This window comes from Diceros bicornis, chromosome 11, assembly GCF_020826845.1.
Source record: "Diceros bicornis minor isolate mBicDic1 chromosome 11, mDicBic1.mat.cur, whole genome shotgun sequence".
NCBI classification, from domain to species: Eukaryota; Metazoa; Chordata; class Mammalia; order Perissodactyla; family Rhinocerotidae; genus Diceros; species Diceros bicornis.
The window spans coordinates 57,015,519-57,040,664 of NC_080750.1; positions in this window are offsets into that span (position 1 = coordinate 57,015,519).

Here is a 25,146-nt window from a genome sequence, read left to right on the forward strand (position 1 = left end):
AGGGAAAGAATGATGCTTCCACTACCAGAAGTCCTGCACAAAGGAAAATAACAAAAGTTACATCTAGAAGTCAAAAGACTTCTGTGTTCCAAACAAGAGAATAATATCAACAGATAGGCTGAAGATGTAGCATAAATAGATCAGGAAGAAAAAGGTAGTCTGAGGGTCAGGGTTTGTATCAAAATGAAATAATCAGATGAGAATGAAGGGAAATGTTAAAGACTTTGAACATCTGCCCAGTCCCAAAGAACACATTTGGGATTTACCTCAAGAGTGTATAATACGTACCTTAAAATCTCTTTGGATGATACTGATGGCTATGCCTGTGGCTAGCCACTTATGCCTGTGGCTAGACAGCAGTTGCCAGAGCAGGGAACGTGATGGAAATGAAGAAAGCATGGATAAAAAGTCTTCCTCCTTTATGCCCATGGCTGAGAGCAGGGAAGAGTAATCCTGAGACCCATCAAGGGTGGTAATGGAGTGACCTCACCTGCCAGCCCCAGCTTGACAAACTAGAGGACTTTTGACCTAATAGTTTAGGAGAACCTAACGTGGATTCATGAGAATGACTTGCTATTGAATTCCTATTATGTGTAAGGAAGTATTGAAACTGATTTGTGTATTCTAGTTGCTGACAAGCTGTTTAACTCCTCTGAACTTTAGTTTTCATCTATCTAATCTTTGCTAGTCTTTATGCAAAAGAACAACTCATCACTTTTTCTTTTCAAGCCATTTCCCTCCAGTCATACATACAAAACCAATTTCAAAATAAACTTTGTCTAGAAAGCCTACCTACTCTCTAGACAGAGGATGTTTCCCCATCACCATCCAGGCTGGACATCTGTTATTTTAACTCTGCTTGTTTCTTAAACTTGCTCCTTCCTCAAATCCATTTGTTAACCCTTTCTTCATAATATATTCCTCATTCATAGTCACAATGATGCTCCTGCATCCTAAGGCAAACTCCTACAACGCCCAGGCTTGAACTGTCTGAATTGCCCCTTGTTGGTGTTCCTGCCTGCATCCACATCTTTCTCCTCCAGTTCACAGGCTATACCAGTCTATTACATCCAATTTGTGTCTATATCTACAGTGTTGCTTTTCCATGAAATGTGTCTCCTTGCTTTTGTCCAGTTGATTATACCATATTCATCCTTTAGCTTACCTCTGCCTCCTGATCTTTCTGGGCATATTTTATTACTGCATCCCAAATCCTACCCTACTACTAATACTGGAGTCCTGTTGATGTGGGTAAGGTTTATACACATATTTTGTACTATGTATATACTACTACTATAGTTTATACCCATAAAACCTAGATGGTGTTTCTCACGTGGTGTGATATTTATTTTTATCCATTTCCTACACTAACCTGTGAGCTCCTGGAGGATAAGGGCCATGTATTTTCAACTTAGTATTCCAAGAACATGGTATGGTACACTGTATGTGCACATGATCCAAGATTAAATGAACCAATGTAAGAATAACACACTTAATACTCAAAATAATGGCTCTCCATTTTTACATGATGAAGCCTCGATATTCAAGGTACCCAGTCTGCCTAACACTGTTTTCCAATGGAATCTGGTTTGCATGGGGAAACTGTTTCAACAGACTTCTGAGATTTCTTTCCAAGCAGAAGCATATTTGTTAGTTTAACACTCCTGGACTCTGCTCCTGCTCCTTCCTCTCTAGACGTGAAGGGAGGAATTCTGATGACTAATTTTGGAAATAGGACCTGAGCACATGTAGCTCAGCTCGTCTCTTCTCTCTTGTTTTTGGGTGATAGATGTTCATTGGAAACACGTTCTGGTTTGCTCCTCATGTCATGTAACCAGGCTTGTGGTTGTTCGGTGCTGCCTGTGACCCAGTGGGTAAATCTGTCTAATTTTGATATGTGGAATTTGTGGGCATTTTAAAATTATAATTCTAAGAACTTTAAAATTTAAATATGTTTACATACTTAAATTCATATATTTCCTTTTCCCATAGACATTGATGCTTTCCTATGTTTCCATCTGCGTATTTAAATATTAAATGTTAAATAATTTGTGAACTAATTCTAATTACTTTATATAAGAATAAGAAAAACCTTTTAAAAAATAGTACCATCTACATGGTAGCCTCATTAACATTTTACTAAAATAATTTTCAACTTATCTCTAAATTTGCTGACATTTATTATATTTTTCCTTCATGTTATAAAATATCCTATTGTACTACAAACTGTTAAGTGACATAGAAATGTGAAAGCCCTTCATAAGCTGTCAGGTGCAATTCATGTACATCATTTTGTTGTTAAGATTAGAAGTTTTCAAAAGTAATTTACTGTAAAGGTTGTGTGGCCTTTAATAATATTTTCTAAATTATAGGAAAAACACAACTTTCAGATTTTTTCTCCTTCTCTATCTTAGCTTCTTACCTTACTTTCTTTTCTACATGGTAGTAAATCTCCATTTGGTCTCTATTTTTCTTCTCTTACATAGATGACATATTCTTACTAGTTAATCATCCACAGTCAGCTATGGGGAGATTGCTGCTTTAAGGTTAAATTCATCAGCATGATGGTTATGGTATTTTGGTGATTTATGGATGTTTATGATTCAAATATGGATACAAACGAGAGCTGTCACAGGTAACATCGTCTTCCTTTCCAGTTCACTGTAGTGCCTTACCATCCATGAACCAAACCAAACAGACAAAAATCTATAATTGCAAAACCACATACACCTCCAATAGGAAAGATCCCCAGGACAGACCATCCCAGGCTGTCTTAGGTAAACCAGCACACCACAGTGGCACAGATGACTTTGAACTGCAGCAGTTCCAGAAGCAAAAATCAGTAAAATAATTAGACATTCTCATCATACACATGTCCATCATTAGGAGGCATGTTGTTAACTTCTGGTTTACATTTTCCAGGCAAGACTTTGCAAAAGAGCTGCTTAAAGGAAAGAGAGAGGAAACATAAACATCCTTATATGCTGAATATTTCTCATTAGTTAATCAGCAGGTCAGCAGGATTGTATGATGCATGGGTGATGACGATGCAGTTTGCAGGCATCCAGAAAAAATGCTGTTCCAAACTCAGTTTGTGAAAATATCAAGTGCTGACAAAGATATATAAACAAGCTAGAGGAGATATAAAAGAAATGGTCCTTGGCCCATGATGTATGTACTGTACCTGGGACATTTAACGATGAAAATTGTTGGAAAACATCATCCTGTTTGTCTAATCCATTATTTCAATGCGGTTGTTTGGAGCAGATAAAAATGACTGCTCCTAATTGAAAGAAATGTAAAAGAACATATAGTGCTTTATATTAAATAAAAATATTTTTCATGGCTAAATTGAATTAGCATCATGTTTTGAGTGAATTAGATATACTCTTAACTGCCAGACTCTGTCAATTGTATTAAAAATAAGTAAGGAATATACACAACTAAAAGAGCCAAGGGTGATTATTTAAATAATAAAAGTGAGTGTTATAGAAATTTATTCTTAAAAATAGTACATTATATTGAAATTAGCTGTCTGTAATATAGCTATCTGTATTATCTGTATTAGCTATCTTATTAATATTACACTAAATATTTTACATTTATTTCTAAAATAATGTAATATAATATTAAAGCAATTTTAATTTGTATAATGTAAGATATGGCCCTCCTAATGGCTGGACACTATTCTTAACTGATTTAATATGTAATGAAGTCCTTTGTAAACTGTAACATGCAATTCAGCTGTAACCTTTTTAAAAATATAAAATGAGGAGGTTTCAAAAGATTTAGAAGGTTTTATATTTGAAGATTATCTGGCATTATAAAAGGTTTTAGAAGACCCATCTACCCCTGAAAAATAGCATACGAGGCAATGTAACTTTCCAAAATATTGACTCTTAAATGTTAATATATGTCTAAAAGTTTTAATTATGACAATATTAATAAAATGATTATAAAATGCCATTATTTCAAAGTTTCCAATATATATAGTTTTATATTTTCAAACTTAACTCATTGCTCATCTTTTCTTTCTGATGATCTATTTTCTCCCCTTGTCTTTGGAGATTATACCTTTAAATATTTCTCTCTAGATTTTGATCATGTCTGGAATATGTGATAATTTTATGTTAATTCTGAGGAAATGAAGAAGAACTTTGAATTGACTAACGTAAGTATGTCCTAACAGGACAGTGATGTATCTGACAGATTTGACAACACAGTTCAAGGATGTAAGGTTCTTTTGATGACAATACTGAAGCTTACAAGACATTTAGATATGGAGGAGGCTGTGTAGCAAGCCTCTCATGAAGGGAAGGGGTTTCCTGCCCTCCATGAAGCTGCGAGAAACCTCAGCAATCTATGATAACATCTGCATGGATTAAAGATTCCAGTAGCTGCAAGAAAGTCAGACCTCTCATTTTCTGGAATTCTTTCTACATTCTGACTTCTCAGAAGAGTCTGGCCAGAAGGAACAACCCAGGAAACAATCGTAAAGCTGGGAGCGTGCTTCGAGTGTTTAAGGGGTATATATTGGTTTCCTAAGGCTGCCATAACAAAGTACCACAAACTGAGTGGCTTAAGCAACAGAAATTTATTGTCTCACAGTTTGGAGGCTGGATGTCCATAATTGCAAATATTTGGCTGTGCAAAAGAAGACAGTGCTTAAGTACGAATGGGAGACATGATTTTTTTTTTTTTTAATAAATACTTAAACAAAATTCAAGTCCTACAAGCACCTGGCATCTAGGTCTACATAGAAAGCTACCTTGCCTGTGGACCCACAAATCTATTCCAGGCCTCTCTCCTAGCTTCTGGTGGTTTGCTGGCAATCTTTGGCTTTTCTTGGCTTGGGGATGCATCACCCTGATCTCTCCCTGTATGTCCACATGGCATTCTTCCTGTGTGCATGTTTTTGTCTAAATTGCCTGCTTTTTTAATGACATTAGTCATATTAGATTAGGGGCCCACCCTACCCCCAGTATGATCTCATCTTAACTAATGACATCTGCATTGACTTTATTTCCAAATAAGTTCTAAATCTGAGGTACTAGAAGTTAGCACTTCAACGTATGAATTTTGGGGACACAATTCAATCTATAACAGAATGCCTAGGAGGCCAGTGGTTCCGGAACATGAATGGGGTGCAGTGCAGAGAGTGATAGGGGATGAGGTCAGACAAATAACAACTGCCAGAATGTTTAGGGCCTTGCTGGTCATTGTAACATCTTAGGTTTTCACTTTGAGTTGTAGGAGAGGAAGACAAATCCTCTACCCTCTAGGTCCTTCTGGCTGGGTTATGAATTAAATTGACATGAGACAGAATAACAGGAGAAAATCAAACAAAGCTTTATAACATGTATATATGGGAGAGACTCAGGAAAACTGAGCAACTCACCAAAATGGCAGGGGCTCTCATCTTAAATACCATCTTCAGCTAAAGACAAAGGAGGATGTTGGCGGTTGGGGGGTCAATTGTGGGAGATTACCAGAAAAGCACAGTAAACAAGAGTAAGGTTATTATGCAGATTTAAGTCCTTGCCTTCCACATTGATAACAGTTTCTAGAGATAAGGCCATCCCCCTTTCTTCCTGGTACAGAGAGGGAGATACCTTTACAGATGGAGATTTCCCTTACAAATGTAAATGTCTCTTACAAAGGGTAAATTCTACTTTTCAGAGCTTCTCCCATGTCTGCAGTTTTAAAAGTAATAATTCTCATTAGCCCAAAATAATCCTTATGCCAAAAAGACACATTTTGGGGTGGCCAATTCTGATCCCCCACAGAATGATATAGGATTTTGAATGGCAGGGTGACATGAACTAATTTTAAAAAGATAACACTGGCTGGTGGATTGAGAATAGACTATAGATGGGCGAGAGTAAAAGGAGAGACAGTTAGCAGGTATCATGGATAATAATAATGGTGAGTAAATAATGGTGACAGTGGTAGAGCTATTGACAAGTAGTGAGGTTCTGAAGTTAAATACTTTTGAAGATAGATGGGATAGGATTTGCTGGGGAATTCCATGTGGGTTATGAGAAACAGAAGAGTCAGGTAAGATTCTAACATTTTGTTCTGAGTCACAGGAAGGAGAGAATTGCCATTAAATGAGGTGGGAAATCCGTGGATTAGGAAAGGGAGGGGTGAAATCAGAAGCAGCCTGGAACTCCTGTTATTTGTACATTAGTTCTCCTGGATCTCAGGGTTTCTATTTCTTTGTGTTTTTCTTTTTGTTTGTTTGCTTTTGTTTACTTTTTCAGCTTTATTGAGGTATAATTGACAAAAGTCATATATATTTAAGGTATAGAATGTAAAGATTTGATACACATATACATTATGAAATGATTACCACAATCAAGCTAATTAATGTATCTATCACTTCATGTAGTTACTATTTTTTTGTGTGTGTGTGTGTGTGGTGAGAACACTTAAGATCAACTCCGTTAGTACCTTTCAATGATATGATAGAGTATTGTTAACCATGTCGCCATACTGTGCATTACAACCCAGAACTTATTCATCCCGTGTAACTGAACCTTTGTGCTGTTTGGCCAACATCTCCCTTTTCCCCACCTGCTTTGAGATATTTCATTACTTGACCTTTCAGGACACAAATCCCAATCTTGACAGTGGTCATTCTCTTCTTCGGTTCATCTCTTCATTGTGCTTTTCTTCCATTATGAGATTTCACTTATGTTAGTCACCACTTTGCAAGAAAGTAATGACTACTTAGTACATATCAGAGGAATGTGTCCCTTTGATCTTCCTAGTTCTTTACTCTCTGGGTTTGTATTCTTTCTTGTCATGGTCCAGCAAACAAAGGAACAAAATACAGTGTGGTATGATACACTGACGTACTTTAAAAACACACAAAGTACTTCTATAGCTGTCTTATTAATATGCTTGAAGTTTCCTGCTTCCATTTATTTAAATAGCTTCCTTTACAAACAGCATACACAAGATTATTCTGCACTGGATTAAAAAAGCTTTCTTTTAAAGTTATTATACCTCTTCGCAGAAAGTAATATTTAGAAACATTCAAATAGATGAGATTTATAATGAGTATAGTACTGATGTTTCTGTGTAGACACTTGAAGCAAGAATTATTATGTTTAACACCTAGCTTATCTGGCATTAATTAGTTTATTGTTCATTCAATTGAAATTCATTATTGAGTTTCTACACGTGTCAGAGACTGTGGAGAATGAAGGACAAAACTTAATTTTGACCTGTTTATTTCCCTTGGGAAGCTCTTAAAATGCCTTAGAGATATCACTCTTGAAACAGAACACACATATTTATAGTATGATGAGGCTTACATGGGATATTTAGGTTTTGAAGGCTGCTTATCCTGGTACTCAATCACCTTAGACTACTTTATCGTTGGTGTTATGCAGCTTCTATAGTCTTTTCCTTTACTATCAGCCATTGGTTTTTTGTAGTTCTGTCCTAATATCCATATCAGTCTAAGTCCCATTCCTTGCTCAGTCTTCTTAGATGGACTGTGGTGGTAGCATCCAGGTAGGAGACCCTGGGAGCCAAATCAAGTGGGAGTAGTGAGAGAGAGGGAGAGGATAATATCTGATGTATTTCAAGGATGAAGTTCTGGAACAGAAAGGCAGAACCAGTGAATAACATATAGTTTCTTAATCATAATTTGGAAGACAAAATATGCCTAATTAGAGAGTGAAAAAAATGAGCAGCAAATTTGATAGCAGAAGAAATGAGTGTCATTATGAATTACGGGTTAGTTTTCAGTGATGCCAAACCCCAAAAGTTTATCCCACTGGACTTCACCCTGCCCCCCAAACACACATCCAGGTATTTTCAGAAGCTACAGTGCTTTCAATTCAATAACAAAAGACTCCTTAGTAGATGAGAGCATGTACATCATTAGCAACTACAACATGCCTTCGTGGGCCAATACAAATCATTATATGATATAAGTCACTACACTAGGTCTGACCAGGAATTCCTGAGCAATCCAAGGTAACAAGAGACCAGTTGCTCTAATTCTCATTGGTCAGCCTCCCTCAGTGGGGAGAAGTCTCTACTGTTTGTCTTAGGCCCAGGCCCCAGAAATTTCCTTAAATGCTCTTCAGACTCTAACTTGTGCCAGTTGACTAACTTTCTTTCTGCCTCGTCTGTTGATCTTACGTTGACTCCTATTTATGAGGCCATCTGCCTCAGTCCTGATGCAAATATCACCCTATTCTGACTTCTTAAGCCCTCTGTGTGTTGTATGTCATCTTGATCACATCCTATCTGATTTTGCCTGCTGCTCAAGACTGATGTTCCCAATCCACTTTTCCTGCTTAGGGCACACTTGTCTTAATGGACAGAAGGGAGCTTCTTACCTCTGCTACAAATTGATGTGCATTGGCTAAGTTTGGAGTCACTATTTTCCTTACTCTTCAGAGCATGTCTTCATTTCCTTCCAGGGTCATAGTTAGAAGTCTGACTAGGATAAGAATTTTGTCTTTGTTGACAGTAGGATCAACAACATGCATCAACTAATTATCACTGTTTCTCTGTGGTATTCCACACTCTGTTCTACACTGCCGTTACATGATCTTAAACCAGCCACAAACTTTTCCCATTTTGACTTTTTCTACTCTGGAGTTAAGGAGGGGAAGAAATATGATTCCATCAGAACATGTTTCTTGGTATTTGTATTTGTCTTCGATTTTCCTAATGGTAATCGGACCTCACGTCTCATCAAATGTTGAAGTGTTCTCTGGATGCAGATGGCTATAAAAGTGTATATAGTGGGAAGTAAAAGTTGAAATTTAAGGGAAACGAAAAAAATGACATAAAATTTAAAAAACTATTACTTTAAGACCAAATTAATAAAATTGTAAGGATCCAAGTATTGTGCAAAAATACTGAAGTGTGGCTTGAAGAAAGAAAGTCATCTTTGTCTTTGACGTCAGTGAGAAGAAATCTGATAGAAGCAGAATATCTTCACAGATCTCTGAAGAAAGGCAGAGGTACTGGTGGATGTCATTGCAAGAAAGGATCATTAATCTTCCTACCTCTCCTGTCCTTCAAATACCTTCCAAAATGGTAGTTGTCAAGTATTCTTTAATTGCTCTCTAGAGACTTATCAGAAAATGTTGTTTTGTCATATATTACTAAATCAGTTTTTAAAATATCCTGATATTTTAAAATCAAATACTAAAACATAAGAAATAAAAGCAAATACTAAGATAAAATCCTTTGCTAGGCCATGTGACAGCATAAATTTGAAAATAGTAGCCTAAATATTATAAATTTTTCAAAACTTAACTATACCTCTTTGTTTTTGTTTTTTTTTTTTCAAGTGGGACAAGCGTTTCTTTCATTGAGTTTTGAAGATGAATCAGGACTCTTAGGCAGAACTGGGCGTCAGGCTATCATAAACTCTACATGGATTTTGCTGCCTCTGTGGAGATTATAGTGCCCTCACTAGGTTTCTCACCATGTTTCATGATTTTACATATAGCTTGTGTTAAATTTATTTTAATTTTTATTAGTAAATTTTTGTCTTTGTCAAGCTGATGTTTTCTTTTGAAAGCTCACAAAAATGACACCTATTTCAGGAAAAAATGTTCTTAACTTGATCATGTGTCAGAAGACGGCTGTGGTGAGATCATGGTGGCTCAAGAGATATTCAGGAAGATTTGATAGAGCTTATCCAAGGATTTAAGGAATTTAAAAATGTTCCAAAACTCACTGAAACATATATCATGGATATTGATGTTTGGAGATGACTATGTTGTCAATAGACAAAGGTTGTGTCAAAAGATAAAATTGTAGTCAGCAGAATTTAGCTTGATCTACTCAGTGCTAGAGGTTTTACACATTGATAGGTACAGGGGGCTTACATTTAGCTAGATCATTGTGGGTGTTGACCTTTTGCTAGTGGAGTATGCCTGAAATGGTCCCGTATTCTCTTATTTTGTCTTTTACAGGGACTCAACTTGACTACTTTCTTCTTCCCATTTATTTTCCTTTTTACTCCCATTCCTGGGCCGTTGGGGACGTATATTAGCTTTTCTTATGTTACAGAGAAGGAAATTGTGACTTAATAAATTTCCTAAAGTTACTATGTAAATTAACAAGTCAGAGCTGCATATAATGGATTAATAGGTCCCTAGTTGAGGAACAAAGGACGTGATTCTAATGATACATTACCTCAAGGCTGTTTAACAGTATCCATCTTAACCATACAGCAGAGCTCCTGTGACAAATGAAATTTGCATGGGTTTTCAGATGCAGGGGAAGAAGTGTGGATTTCCCTGTTGAGGTCAAGTTGTCAGTCCTCAGGTTGTTGTCTAGTGGTGCCAGCCTTCCTCCAACGACTCTGTCTTAGTCCCTTCAAGCTGCTATAACAAACTACCATAGACTGGGTGTCTTAAACAACAAACCTTTATTTCTCACAGTTCTGGAGGATGGGAAGTCCAAGATCAAGGTGCTGGCAGATTCAGAGTCTGGTGAGAGCCAGCTTCCTGCTTCATAGACAACTGTCTTCTCACTGTGTCCTCACATGGCTGAAGGGGTGAAGCAGCTCTCTGAGGTCTCTTTTATAAGGGCACTAATCCCATTCATGAGTGCTCTACCCTCATGACCTAATCATCTCCCCAAAACCCCACCTCCAAATACCATCACATTTGGGGATTGGGTTTCAACATATGAATTTTAGGAGGACACAAACATTTAGTCTATAGCAGCCTTCCTTCCAGAGAACAGTTTATGTGGGTAGAGTTGGTATGGAAATGATAAATATACTACTAAAGTGGGCAAAGTGACCTTTGGGAATTACATAGCCAAACAGAACTGAGCCTTTAGAGACTGCAATATAGAGTGTGCCAGAATGTTCTGACTCCTGGTAGGGTTCCTTTGGAAGCTCCACTTTCTCGATTCTAGATGCCAATATCTTTTTCTCCCAACCTAGGCCTGGGTATCTGTGGGGTATATAAAACCAATAATGATAGCAGAGGAATCCCCTGGAGGGAACAAGTGATTTTTTTTCTAAAAATCAAGTAAGCCAATTCAAGTGTTTATGTTCCCAGATTTTATAGCCATAACATGATGTCAATTTCATACAAAGAATCTTTACAGCACTTTTTATTTCAAGTTTTATATCTATTTCTATGAAAAATCTATTTCAGTGACTGCAGGCTCTGCTTTTGGCACAAAAGTTTTGCTGTGCTGTTCAATCCAAATCAAGCCATATTTTTCCACCTGCTGTCTGCTGCTGCAGTACCCAAGAAGTTGCCACAGTTGTTTGCCTTCTTGCTGATATAAGTGCTTCTCCCTCAGGAAGGACACCAGAGGGGAACCCACATATTTAGCAACCAGCAGAGATTCTCACAGAAAGACAAAGAATATAAATACCAGTCACCTGTTTGAACCTGTAGTGAAGACAGAAGTGCTCTACCCTAAGCTTGAGGGGCCTAGGAAGAAAATAAGGCAAATAAGTAGAGTACAATTAGTGAAAGAAATTGTATTAAATTCAGAACATTTGACCGAGGAAAGCATTGAATATCTCAAATGTGAAATTTTTATTCTATTTCCAACTTAAACGGGTGGAAAAGAGTGTTTGTTGTTCCAGGAAAGTGGGTTTTGTTCCTAATATAACAAAATAGATTCTATGAGGTCCTTTCTGTTCAGTAGATAAACTTAAATTTTTTATAGCATTTTCTGGCAAAAGGTTCTATAGAGGAAGAGATGAAATTCACTCAACAGATGTATCTCATAAACACTTGAGACAGTTCCTTATGTCGTGACTGAGAAGAGGGAAGTCAGAGACCCTGTCTAGGTGTGGGTGGGCTCTGGCTCAGGGCTGCTTGTCTCCACACCACACCTATCCTGGGTCTACAGGGTTTCTGCAATTGCCAAAAGTTTAGTGAGTGCTTGGGAAGTGCTGCAGGAGGTGCCAGGAAATAAAACACCCTGCTATTAGAGAGCTTTTAGTCAAGTGGTGAGTTTATAGTTCTGATGTATGTTTTCTTCCAACACTACCAAGCAATTCTCCATGTCTCAGAGGACACTGACTGAGTGTTCTACAAATGTAATTCAGTTCTAGCACCATCCACCTGGAGATAGCATCAGAAGCCACAGGTTAAGGGCTCAGTCCTATAAGACTGCCCCCACTTCCGCCACCAATCACAAGTCCAGGTTGTCACCTGTGCTTCTGGCTGACTGACTATCAATCGGAGATTCCCACAGCCCCCCTCCTCGGGTTTGATTAATTTACTGAGTAGCTCACAGAACTCAGAGAAACATGTATTACTGTTATTTTCAATGATGGAAAAATCAATGATTTTAAGTATATGAGAGAAATTATGGTTTAAATTTCCATCTGAATCTGGATAAAATAGATCATGTAATATGTGAGAAAATACTTTGTAAGTTGAAAAGAGCTATAATGGTAATAATCAGTTAATTATGTATTTTAACTACTTTTAGCTATCAGTAGTGTCGGGGGAAGAGGAGGAATCTCCCTCTGCCCCTTTCCTTAAGGTTCTTATGGCTGGCGAAATAATTAACAAGACAGGTTAGCAAGAGAAAATAATACATGTATAAGTTTAATAACATGTATACATGGGAGAAAGCAGGGACACTGCGTTTCTCAACACAATAGCAGAAATTCTCGTCTTAAAGACCATGTTCAGCCAACGACAAAGGAGGATGTTGGGGGTGGGGGGAGTCAGTTACAGGAGATTACCACTAAAGCACAGTAAACAAGAGTAAGGTTATTATGCAGATTTAAGGCCTCACCTTTCACATTGATAAGCCCCTAGAAATGAGGCCATCCCCACCTCTTCCCAAAACAGAGAGGGAGATACCTTTACAAATGGAGATTTCCCTTATAAATGTAAATGATTGTCTGGCAACTCCTCACAGGGCCATCCAGAGAATGTGGCCAGAGAGACAGAACTTCCGATAAGATGGGCTTGTTGGTGCCTTTCCTATTGTAACATTTATCCTACATTATCTTTACAGCCATCATGATAGATCTGTTCCAGGAAGGAGCCACCATGTCAAATTCTTTAGGCAGTTAGTGGGGGAGGTCAAATGTCCCTAGAGAAAACAACCAAGGTAAAGAGATAGATTTCAGGGTGGCCAAATCTTGATCTCCCACGGTAGCAAGATTACATTATAAAGTATCAACCAAGTGTTTTGGTCCTTAACATCTCTTCGTTTACCAACGGTCTGGCCTAAACAACACTTTTGGAAAAATACTGTTGAGGAGGTAGGAAAAAAGTTGGAGAGGACGTAAATGTGTTCATTGCCAATGAGAGTCCCTGTAAAGGGAGGCTTGAACCTGGGGACAGGAATCTGGGCACCCCAGAGGCCCAGATGTGTTACGAAGTCTGTGAATAGGGAAGGACCGTGCCTGTTTGCAGTCTGGTATCTTGGGTGGGTCTCTACTTCCATTGCCTCTTAGCAATGAACTCAGGATGGTCGAGAGAGATATCAGGAGAAGACTGGTCTTGAGACACCTTCACCAGAATTTCTGCAGCTGAACAGCTGAACCTCTCTGTGCCCTTGAGAAAGACATGGAAGAAAGGTGAGAAAGAGAGTAAGAAAGTGAGAGATTGAGAGAGAAAGAAAGAGAGGGAGAGAGAGGGAGAGAATGCAGTAGACCTGGGAAGATGTGGCCAATGGAAGGAGTAGGGATAGCAGCCGATGAGGAATGGACTATATGATCCAATTCAGCTGGGAGGGAGGATGCGTCAGTAGACACCAGTCAGGGTACAGGCTGACCAAGGGCCAGATGCCTCCCCTGATGCCAGCATGCTGCTGCATAAGCCTCTGAGAAAAGAGGTAAAGGGGTGAACCGTGTATGTATTTTGTAGAATTAACTAAAACTGTCTTGAATTGACTGAATTTTCCCTTAATTAACACAGTAAAGCTTTCTACAACTGGCTATAATGACAGCTTGAGATAGAGACTACACTTAGTTATAAAAAATCAAGTTGCAGATTCATACATCTGAGCTTTGTGGATTGAGAATACACGCACACATACACACACGCACTCACACTGCATTGCAGACAATAGAACTGGGGTTGTGGTCATTCACGAAGTGGGTTCTCACCCTGTGTGGAGAGGAGCTGTGGTGGAGGGAAGGGTATGAGAACAGCCTGCAAGAAGAGCCTGGGGGGACAGTTAACCCATGACTGACAAACCTCTATCTAAGCATTCCCATTTTCATCATCATCAAGAGGCGTGTAAAGGTTCCTACCTCGAGCACTGTAGCTTACTCGGTGACATAGAGCATAGCTAGTACTTATATTTCTTGCCAATTCTTGTCAAACAGAACAACTGACATTTTGGACTGGATGATTCTTTGTTGATGGGGACTATTCTGCACTTTGTAGGATGTTTAGCAGCGTCCCTGGCCTCTACTCACTAGATGCCACTAGCATCCCCACCCCTAGTTGTGACAACTAAAATTATCTCAGTATACACCAGTCAGGGTACAGTAGACACCAGTCAGGGTACAGTAGACACCAGTCAGGGTACAGGCTGACCAAGGGCCAGATGCCTCCCCTGATGCCAGCATGCTGCTACATAAGCCTCTGAGAAAAGAGGTAAAGGGGTGAACCGTGTATGTATTTTGTAGAATTAACTAAAACTGTCTTGAATTGACTGAATTGGCAATCAATTCACCTCCGATTGAGAACTGTTGTTCTAGAGGATAAATTCTTTACTACGTGAATGTCTCCTGGACTATAATACAGAAAACAACAGCATCCAGCATTCTGCACATATGATAGGTAACCTGAGGAAGGTAAGATACAAGAGATGTGATAAAGGCTGTGAGTGAAGTTGAAAACAGCAGACAAGTGAATTTTGGAGGATTGGCTTTTAAAATGTTTACTTACATTTTCTTTCTGAATTAAACCTAAGTAAGTGTCATTGAAATTCAAGACCTTGCTCTGGAAAACTGCTACTGAATATATTATGATAGCAGCTTTCTATTTTATCTAAAATATTGCCTTTCATCTTTCTTTATACATCCTATTTGCCAAGCACTTAATCACATTTATAGCTCACCTCTGGACTGTCTCCAAAGTTGGCATGTCCGGGTAAAGTCTCAGGACACTGATAAAGAAAAGAAAAGAAAAGGTTGAAGAAGAGTGAGGCTATCAGAGGGATTCCTGAACTAGAATAAGATATCATAAAATTTTACTAAAATGTGCTTTAGAGAAATAAGGGGTTTGCAAGGAAAAAGGATAAAACATTGACTAAGGGACCTTGTTGTATCTCATCTTGAATTTTAATAAGATGAAATAGGGCAATGATGTGACTTAAAAGTTTTGAGAGGGAGTAAAGAAATAATTTACAAAATATCATAAAATTAAGATGAGCCAGTAGATATTAAGTTAGAAAACAAATCACTCTGCTGGCACACTTATTTACTATCCTTATTTTTCTCTTAAGCAGAGTTTTATTTAGGTTTTGGAGTGAAAGAATCACATAAATCTTTCATTCTCAGGAAAATGGAGATTCACAATAGAAGTACTTCTCCTACCCCGTGAAACTTTATTCAGCCATTCCAAGGCGTGTTTGCTGTTTACTGTGGCACTGTTTCATGCTGTCACACTCACATAGCCTCCATTGTTTTAATAATTTGAATGATTTATAGGTTTGGGTATGAAAAAGTCAGTGTCATCATGTTATCTGATTCCCAAACTTATCGTTTTTCCTCTGAGTTAGGATTTGTGCCTATAATTAATTCAGCAACTTTAACCGCAAAAGCTTTGCCCTATAATGAGTTCCCAAGAGACATGAAAACCTTATCTTTCAGGTAAGATGAAAATTGGTATATCCTCTCCGGGGAGCTGACGTAATAACAGGATTCAATCCATGGTTGCAACAGGGTAACTGATCAAGTCTCAACAGTGCGTGTCAAAATGAGATGGGACTTACACTGCTGCTCCTATCAGCTGAAAAATGGGAAAGTGATTTTAGCTTTTTGATTATCCACTGTGTGCTGTCACCTGTCTCACCCTAGAGCAGTTTTCTGGGCTGGGTGCTTCAGTTGTTTAGCATTTCATATGTCATTACTCATCTAAGCATCTAGTTCCTAAAACTTCTGTTACACTAGCCAAGCAAACAGCTGTGCTGGAGGAATACTTCAGCACTTCTTAAATATTTAAGTAATTTAGAGATGTAGCACTGAGCCTTTTCTTTCCTTTTATTTCATTTTGCTTTGTTTTGTTTCATTTTATTTATTTTTTTAGCATAGATTAGCTGAGATCATTAGCCTACCAAATGTGTCTTAAACAATTTATTATAAAGCATTCCTATTATTTTTTCTTGACATGATTATTGATGTTTGCTGTGTAAGTAGTTTTTGGAAGTGATGCTAAGAAAGCGTCTGGTTAAGATAGCTTCAAGAGGTTCTGGTTCAAGAGGTGGTTCTAAGGCTCATTAACTCAGCACTCCCATCATCCAATAATGGGCACCCTAGAGTAACTGCTCAAGAAGTGAACTCAGTGCTTTTTGCCTAATACCTCTATGGAGAAATGTTTTAAAATCAAGCCATGAGAGACTATTTAAAAAGTATTCTTGTTTACCTGCTATTTGCATAATCCAAGGTTTTTATAAATGCTTCGGGTACTGAGAAAATAAAGCTGTTATATATCCTATATACATTACTCACAGAAACATTTTAAGGAAAAGCTTCACTGTAAAACAGAATGACTCATTTCACTGAGGAATAGGCTGACATTTTAGTGACTTGTCATAAATAGTGCAGTGGGACTAAGTAAACTGAGTTTAATGACGAGTTTTATAAGGCAGTTTGTTTCTTCTTCCTCTTGGGCTCAATGACCTTTTCCCAAGAGAGAGGTATTTATGGGAAATCTACATCTCTTTTTTATATGCTTCTGAACCTTTAGCTCACTAACGAGGAGCAGAGGAGACAAGAGGGAATGAAACGAAAACAACGACGACGACGAGAATGCTTTTACCAAATGAAAGAAACAAACAGTATCCAGAAGACAGCTTTTCTCTTTGGGGGAAATAATTAGAATCAGAGTTTTTGGTCTTGAGAGGATCCTTAGCAATCAACCCGTGTAATGGAGAGTGCTGCTTCTCCCTCCACGCCCCGGTGCTCCGCGCTGTATGATACCACCACCCACACTGTCGCTTGGCCCAAACCCTGGCGTCTCCCTTGGTTTTTCTCTTTCCTTCACTTCTCCTACCCACTCCTACCCTCCACCTCCATCTCCCGTCCCTACTGCTTTTCTTTTTCAGTCTATCAATTTTCAAAGTAAATCCCATCTCTTTATTTAGTTTTTTTCCAGTTTTATTGAGAAATAGTTGACATACATCACTGTATAAGTTGATGGTGTATAGCATGATGGTTTGATTTACATATATTGTGAAATGATTGCCACAATAGGTTTAGTTAACATCTGTCACCTCATATAGATACAGTAAAAAGAAAAGAAAAAAAAATTCTCCGTGTGATCAGAACTCTTAGGATCTACTCTCTTAACAGCTTTCCGGTACATCATACAGCCATGTTAGTTACAGCCATCATGTTGTACATTACATCCCTAGTACTTATTTGTCTTATAACTGATAGTTTGTACCTTGAGACCACCTTCTTTCAATTCCCCCTTCCCTCACCCGGAGCCTCTGGTAATCACAAATCTGATCTCTTTTCTATGAGTTTGGAGTTTTTTTATTTTGTTTTTTTTTAGATTCCACATATAAGTGAGATCATACAGTAATTTTCTTTCTTTTTCTGACTTATTTCACTTAGCATAATGCCTTCAAGATCCATCCATGTTGTTGCAAATGGCAGGATTTCCCCATTTTTTATGGCTGAATAATATTCCATATATATATACACATACCACAACTTCTCAATGCATTCATTCATCAATGTATATTTAGGTTGTTTCCATTTCCTGGCTAGTGTAAATAATGCTGCTATGAGCATGGAGGTGCAGATATCTTTTCGAGTTAGTGTTTTGTTTTCTCTGGATATATTCCCAGAAGTGAAATTTCTGGATCATATGGTAGTTCTATTTTTAATTTTTTGAGGAACCTCCGCACTGTTTTCCATAGTGGCTGCACCAATTTACAATCCCACTAATAGTGCACAAAGTTTCCCTTTTCTCCACATCCACACCAGTATTTGTTATCTCTTGTCTTTTTGATCCATTGCTCTATCTAAACTAAATACTCTAGTCCTAACCACTATCATCTTTTTCTTGGACTGACAAAACATGCCTCCTAACTGGTCTCTTACTTCTATTCTTGCCCACAGTGCATCTTCCACAGTGTAGCTAAAGGGATATTTGTAAAACCAGTTCTTATGTCATTCCTCTGCATGAAACAGTAAAATGACTTCTCAGAGCACCTAGAATAAGGATCTTAAGTGAATTTTAAACATCAGAAATTATTATATGGGTATATATTATATGGATTATATATGTGTGTATACACACACAACAACATACATGTTATAGATTAAATGTCTCAAGAGTACACTGTTCATGGAACATCCAAGTAGCTTGACATTTTCTATTTCCCGGACATTTTCTAGAAATAAGATTTTATTAAGACATCTTGTTATGCTAATGAACAGAAATCTTAAAATGTTTCTTGTAGTATAAGTTGCATCTTTCTTAAGTTTTCTTGGTCTTAGCTTGTAGGTGCTTATTCATCTGGTCATTTGAATACTCATTTGAATTTGGAGAGACCTGGCTGTGTGCCAGGCATTTTTGCTGGGAGATGAGATAAAAGAGATAATCCTGGACCTCAAGGAGTCTGGCGCCCAATATGGGCATAGCTACAAATAGCAAGTCCTTAGATTTCTATTCAACCTTAAATTTTGATTCTTGTTACAATATAACAATGATGATGACGAAAATAATAGTAATCATAACAGTATTAGTTAGTATTTTTTTATAGCTTTTTCATCACTGGCATTATATTAAGACTTTTATATGCGTTAGCTCATTGTACACACAGTCACTCATGAGTCATTATTATTCCAATTTTACATATGAGAAACTGAGTTTCGACAAGTATCGTGGCCAATGGCCCATGGCATATCTAGAAGGTGCCAGAGAGTGATTTATACCCCAAGTGTTTTATATTCTAAAGCCTGATTCTAAACCATCACATAACGACAAGTGAGAATTAGGAAGATAGGAAAAGAAATGACAATGATTCTCATCTACACTTTTGTAATATTTCTGTAATATCGTTTATTATGATGGTCATTCAAAAAGAAATAGGCAGTTTCTTTTAAGACAAACACACAAATTGAAATTATTATCTCAAGGAAATTTTCCCTTGAGAAAGATGGACCTCCCTGGCAATGTACATGGAGAACTTCACACTGGTTGTCATAACCAGGAAACGTGACAGATACTGAGAACAAGGTATCATTTGGCTGGCTAGTAAGGTAGAAATGAAACCTCTCAGGTTTTTGTAAAACATACTCTTATATAGATTTCTCTTCAGTAAGCAGTAAAAAGTATAGGGAAATAGGAAACTCTGCTTTAAGACTTTCATAAAAGGAAATTTCACTGGGTGAGACTGCAGCATCTTTAATGTGAATTACATTTTACCCCAAACTTAGAAGAGGAAAAACACCCACTCCAAGCATCCTGTTTATCTGTGCAGTAATAGGTGAGCCTATCCCATGGGACGGAGAAGTGCATTGTGCTCCCTGCTTTGTGGAGCACTGGCTGCTGTCGATGGAAAGAATCCAGGAGAGTCTTTGAAAGCTTACATCAGGTTTCCGGAACCTTGCCATAATTGACATTTATGGTTGGATAATCCTTTTTGGGGGGGCCTATCCTGTGCATTGTAGGATGTTTATCAGCATCCCTGGCCTCTACCACTAGACTTCCCTTCCCCTCCCTCCACTTCAACCAGATAACAACTACATGTGTCTCTAGATGTTGAGATCCACTGATTTACACTGAGTTGTAGTCTTGTCGCAGAAGTTACAAATCCATTGCAGGGACACTCCCTGTGGCTTCTGTTTCTGAAACCCATTTTGAATGTCCTGAAACAAAGTACTCAAAAAGCAACTGAACTGCACAAGTAAGAAGACTGTGCATTATTTGCCTGAGATTTTTCTTATGATGAAATAGGAGATACACATCATAAATAGGCTCACTGGCACACAGGAAGAAGATGAGCTGGCTATTCTGCCATAAATTTACCCCTAAATGCAAGGAATTTAAGCAGGGATTTATTTTAGTTACACAGATTTATCCATGAAGGCCATAGTCAGGTGCATATCTTAAATTAATTTACATGTCAGTACACTAAAACTTATTAATCTGACACCATTATATTTAAAACACTATGTAAGTCAAAGCAATTATTGTTTCCCAGATGACCGAATGCCAATTTGTACTCTTGTAAAACTATTGAGTAATCTCAAACTGGAAGTTTATTTTCCCTTGGTTTTATCAGGTTTGTGTATCGATTTTATAAGCTTTAGCATGCTTTATTAGAATCTCATGTTTGTCCACTTTGGGTTTTTAGTGTGAAAGCCATTTCAGATCCCACTGAGTTTTAGCACATGATGTATATTTCAAATGCTTTACCTGCTAATTTGCCTCCTGAGCAGACATTTCATTTTCAGATGGCTTTGGGGATGAAGGGTAGGGGCTCAACATGCTCCATGAAATCCTTTAGCATCTAACAGCACTAGAAAGTTTTTTAACGGTATGGAAATAAAGAAGTAACATTGGACACTCATAATCCTCTAGTTCTCACAAAAATTCCCGTGAAAAAAATGTATCAGAATTGGTGGAGCACAGATTTTTAGGGCATTGTAACTACTCTGTATGATACTATAATGGTGGATACATGTCATTATAGCCAGCACTGGTGGTCTAGTGGTTAAGGTTCAGCGTCGTGGCCCAGGTTCGTGTCTGGGCTCAGGGAACCACACCACCCAACTGTCAGTTGTCACACTGTTGCAGCTGTGTGCTGCTGTGATGCTGAAAGCTATGCCACCAGTATTTCAAATACCAGCAGGGTCACCTATGGTGGACAGATTTCAACGGAGCTTCCTGACTGAGACAGACTAGGAAGAAGGAACTGGCCACCTCTTTCCGAAAAAATTAGCCATGAAAACCCTGTGAATAGCAGTGGAGCATTGTCTGACATAGCTCTGGAAGGTGAGGGGATGGCACAAAAAGACTGGCCAGGGTTCTGATCTGCTGTCCACAGGATCACTAGGAGTTGGAATCGACTCCATGGCACTAACAACAACAACAAATCATGTCATACATTTGTTCAAACCCATAGAATGGACAACAGCAAGTGAATCCTAATGTAAACTATGGGCTTTGGATAATAATGATGTGTCACTGTAGGTCCATTGGTTGTAATGACTGGATCATTCTGGTGGGGGATGTTGATAGTGGGGGAAGCTATGCATTTGTGGGAGCTGGAGGTATATGGGAAATCTCTATACCTTCTTCTCAATTTTGCTATGAACCTAAAACTGACCTAAAAAATAAAGTCTATTAAAAAAGAAGTATATTAGTTCTTTTATTTCAGACAGTATAGGCAGCAGTTTTAATAGCATAGGTATCTCATCCTGGCTTATTATCATTGTAACCTCAAAAGACCTATCTCTGGTCATCTATTTTATCTCTAATCTCTACTGTAGAGAAGGTATATATTACAGGCTATATTTAAGAGGATATAATACTGAAGGCATAAATATAATTCTTTCAGGCAATACTGACTTTGTTAAGAAAGACTTGTTTAATTAAATAATTTATGAATGATACATTTTTAGTCCTGAGGACCCAAACTACACATTTCAATTTAGTCATTCAAATCTCAAAATTAAATTTGTTTAGTGGGTGACTTGAATCCTTGTTTATATTTTTCAATATATATATATTTTTTATTAAACTACAGGTAAAAGGCGAATTTCTTTAGATTCCAAAATTCTTTACCAGAGATTGGGAGTTAATTCATTCATTTGATAGATTTGGTCAATCCCATTTGCTGTGGCCACTCTTCATGGCCATAAATATAACAACGGAGAGTGTAAGGATCAGACTTCATTGACTCTGTTTCAGCCTTCAAAAGAACCTAAAATCAGCCACAAACCTTCTGAAAAATCCCATTCAGCCTTTGAAATATTTTTGAAAAAGCAAGGTGGATCTTAAATTTCTGATTCAATTTTAATTCTGCCACTGAAACTGAAGTACCCATAATTAACATTTTATATTCTCTAACTTATTATTCCTAGGATTTTAGGAACTTCATTCACTGATGTTTGAAATAGTCAATGACATCATGATATGATTATTGACTGCAGCAACCCTTTGCTAGTAGTTTCTGTTAACGTTATATTTTTAACAGGACCTCATTCTTCAAAATTGAATTCATCATTGTCTTTCCCTCAAAGTAACTCTATTTTTGAGTACCTTTTGTGTACAATGACACCAATTTGAAACCGCTGAAACTTTAGATCTATTCATTGTCTTCGAGGTTTTTTTCCCTTTCATTACCTATACCCAATGTCATTGAGTCCTGCCAATATTTACATTCAAGTGCTTCTCAAATAATTAAAACAGCAACAACAAAAACAATTCCTCCTGCAGGCCTTGTTCTAATTCAGGCACTCTTTCTACTGACTTTTAATTAATATCCCTACTTATATTCTTTCTCCAATTAGACTAATACTACATACTGTGCACAGATCTGTTTCTCTAAATACCAGCGTTCATGTTATCACTATGCTTCTAAAACCTTCAGTCGTTCCCTACTACATGCAAGAAAAAATTTAAATCTTTTAGTCTAACATTCAAAGCCTATCATAATCTGTCATTTCCTACCCTTTCATACACATTTCCCCAAACATTGAATGGAACTAAGACTTGAGATCCTCTAGGTGAAAATTTTTACTATTTGTAAAACACATCATACCATCTACTTTCAATACAAATTGGTCTCAGACATTGCTTTTTTTATTCTTTTGAAAAATTAGCAAATATCACCATTTGATCTCAACTATTTCCTGTTAATAAATTTATTAAACATATATTATGTGATGGGGCTGTGAGAATTTCAAAAGTAATTTATTATATGGTTTGTTCAAGGGGCTTTTAGTATAGTTGGGGCAGCAAGGAAATGCAGAATTAAGTGCTAAATTGTCTGCTTTGGTCTGTAAATTTTCAGTAGTTGAAAACATAAGTATCTAGTATGTGTTTATGTATTGTATGTGCTTCTTGTTTTTTTTAAATTATATTTTAAGCTCCTCAAAGGATGGAGGCTGTCTTCTATGTGTGTGAACATGTGTTTCTGTATTTCTTCACAATGTTGGATAGGTGCTTGAGAAAAATATATTGTGTGAACTTGTAGAGTTGGGAAGAAGGGTGTGTTTTCTTGCCAAATAGCTTAGGCGATTTAGAAATTCTTACGTCTCACAAGCAAGGCCTTAGAGCAGGGTTAGTAACTGCAAATGCCTGTGGAAACCAGGCAGGTGAGCTGGACAGGTTGGAGAGGTGGAGACTGGGTCAAACTGGAGAGATGTTGCCTTTTCCAAAGGAGGCGACTGCTGCTCAGCAGTGGCTGCTGTTGCCGCATGTGATTTCAAGTCCAGTATTGCTCAATTTAATTTTTCAGGAAAAAAATGGAGATTTGAATTTTTATGTGAAATATCCAAATTTTTTTTTTTTAGAATTTGACAGGCCAAATTCTACACTCACATATGGTGAATTTGTCCTTCAGGCTGCTAGTTTGCAACCTTGACCCTAGAGAGAGATTTTGTTGTTGTTGACGTAATTATTGATTTCTCTCATGTCACATAATCAAGGTTGGTAGCTGGTCGCTTAGACAAGTCAGTTAAAGTGGTGAATCGTGAACAAATGATTTGGTGTATTATGAAATTCTTAGAATAATACACGATGATGCATATGCCAAACATTTTATGTTAACTTAGAACATGTAAATTAAGTTCTTTCACCAATCTTTCCACGTTGGGGTAAGGCCTTTTCTCTGACTGAGTTCACTGATTGGATTGCTGAATTATTTTTCCTGTATAGATCACACACATTGTCCTCCATTTCCAGTTTCCATTTCCTTAAAGTGGGGAGAGAAGTTTAATCACTTGTCAGGCAGACTGAGTGCAGAATCCTTCTAAATTTCTATGACTTTCTTCCAACTTTTACATTGCCTTGTCCCTAAATGAGACTGCATTATTTTTATTGACTCGACTTTAACAAAGGCATTTGAATTAGTTTTCTTAGAAGCAAATTCTCTGTTCACACCCCTATTCCATTAGTTGACATAATATTTGATTAATCTATATAATTACAAGGTAAAATAAAACTACCAGGAACAAGCTTGGGAACAAATAAAACTGACTCTGGCAACCATTCTGTTTAACGGATAGGAGCAGGAGTGCACAGGAATGTAAAGATTAGCCTTCTAGCCACAAGATTCAGCATGTTGTAGACAACAATCAGTAAGTTTCAAGAGAAAACTACATAGCATGGATTAATTCAGTCACTTGATTAAGTGAAGGTCAGTTAAGTGACTGACAGGGCATAGCATTATGGTTCATTGTGCTGATCTATAGTATTGGCCTATACTGTGAAACTCTTACACAGCATCAGCTACTTTCTGGGAATCCCAGAGTGATGTTCCAGAGCTGGATTACATAAGACTTTAATATGTTTTTGGTGACTCTCACGGGGAGGGGAGCCGAGGGGTAATTCTAATTCTTGTGCAATATATTTGCTTCCAAGGAGGTTGTCTCCAGTAGAAATAGTTCTTCTACCAGGAGAACTAAAATATTTTAGTGCAATTTTGCTTTTTTGCAAGTATACAGAACCATGTTTTGGAAAGAGCTATTGTATGAACTTATTGTAAGAGCAAGAAAAGAGAATGTTCCAAAGTTCAAGTAGTTGCTTCTCTAGGAAAAATGCAATTCCGTTTTCTCATCCAGAAGTTCCATTCCATTTTTTCCCAGTTCTTCTGTAGAGCACTTATTCATGCCCACGAAAAAGTGGTTCACATTCAGATTAGAATTCATTTTTTTTTTGTCCTCATAAAGCAGTTCGTGTTCTTTGAAGGAATCTAAAAATATTCTATGCGCCTCTTCCCTCCATGCTCATTATTTTTAACCTA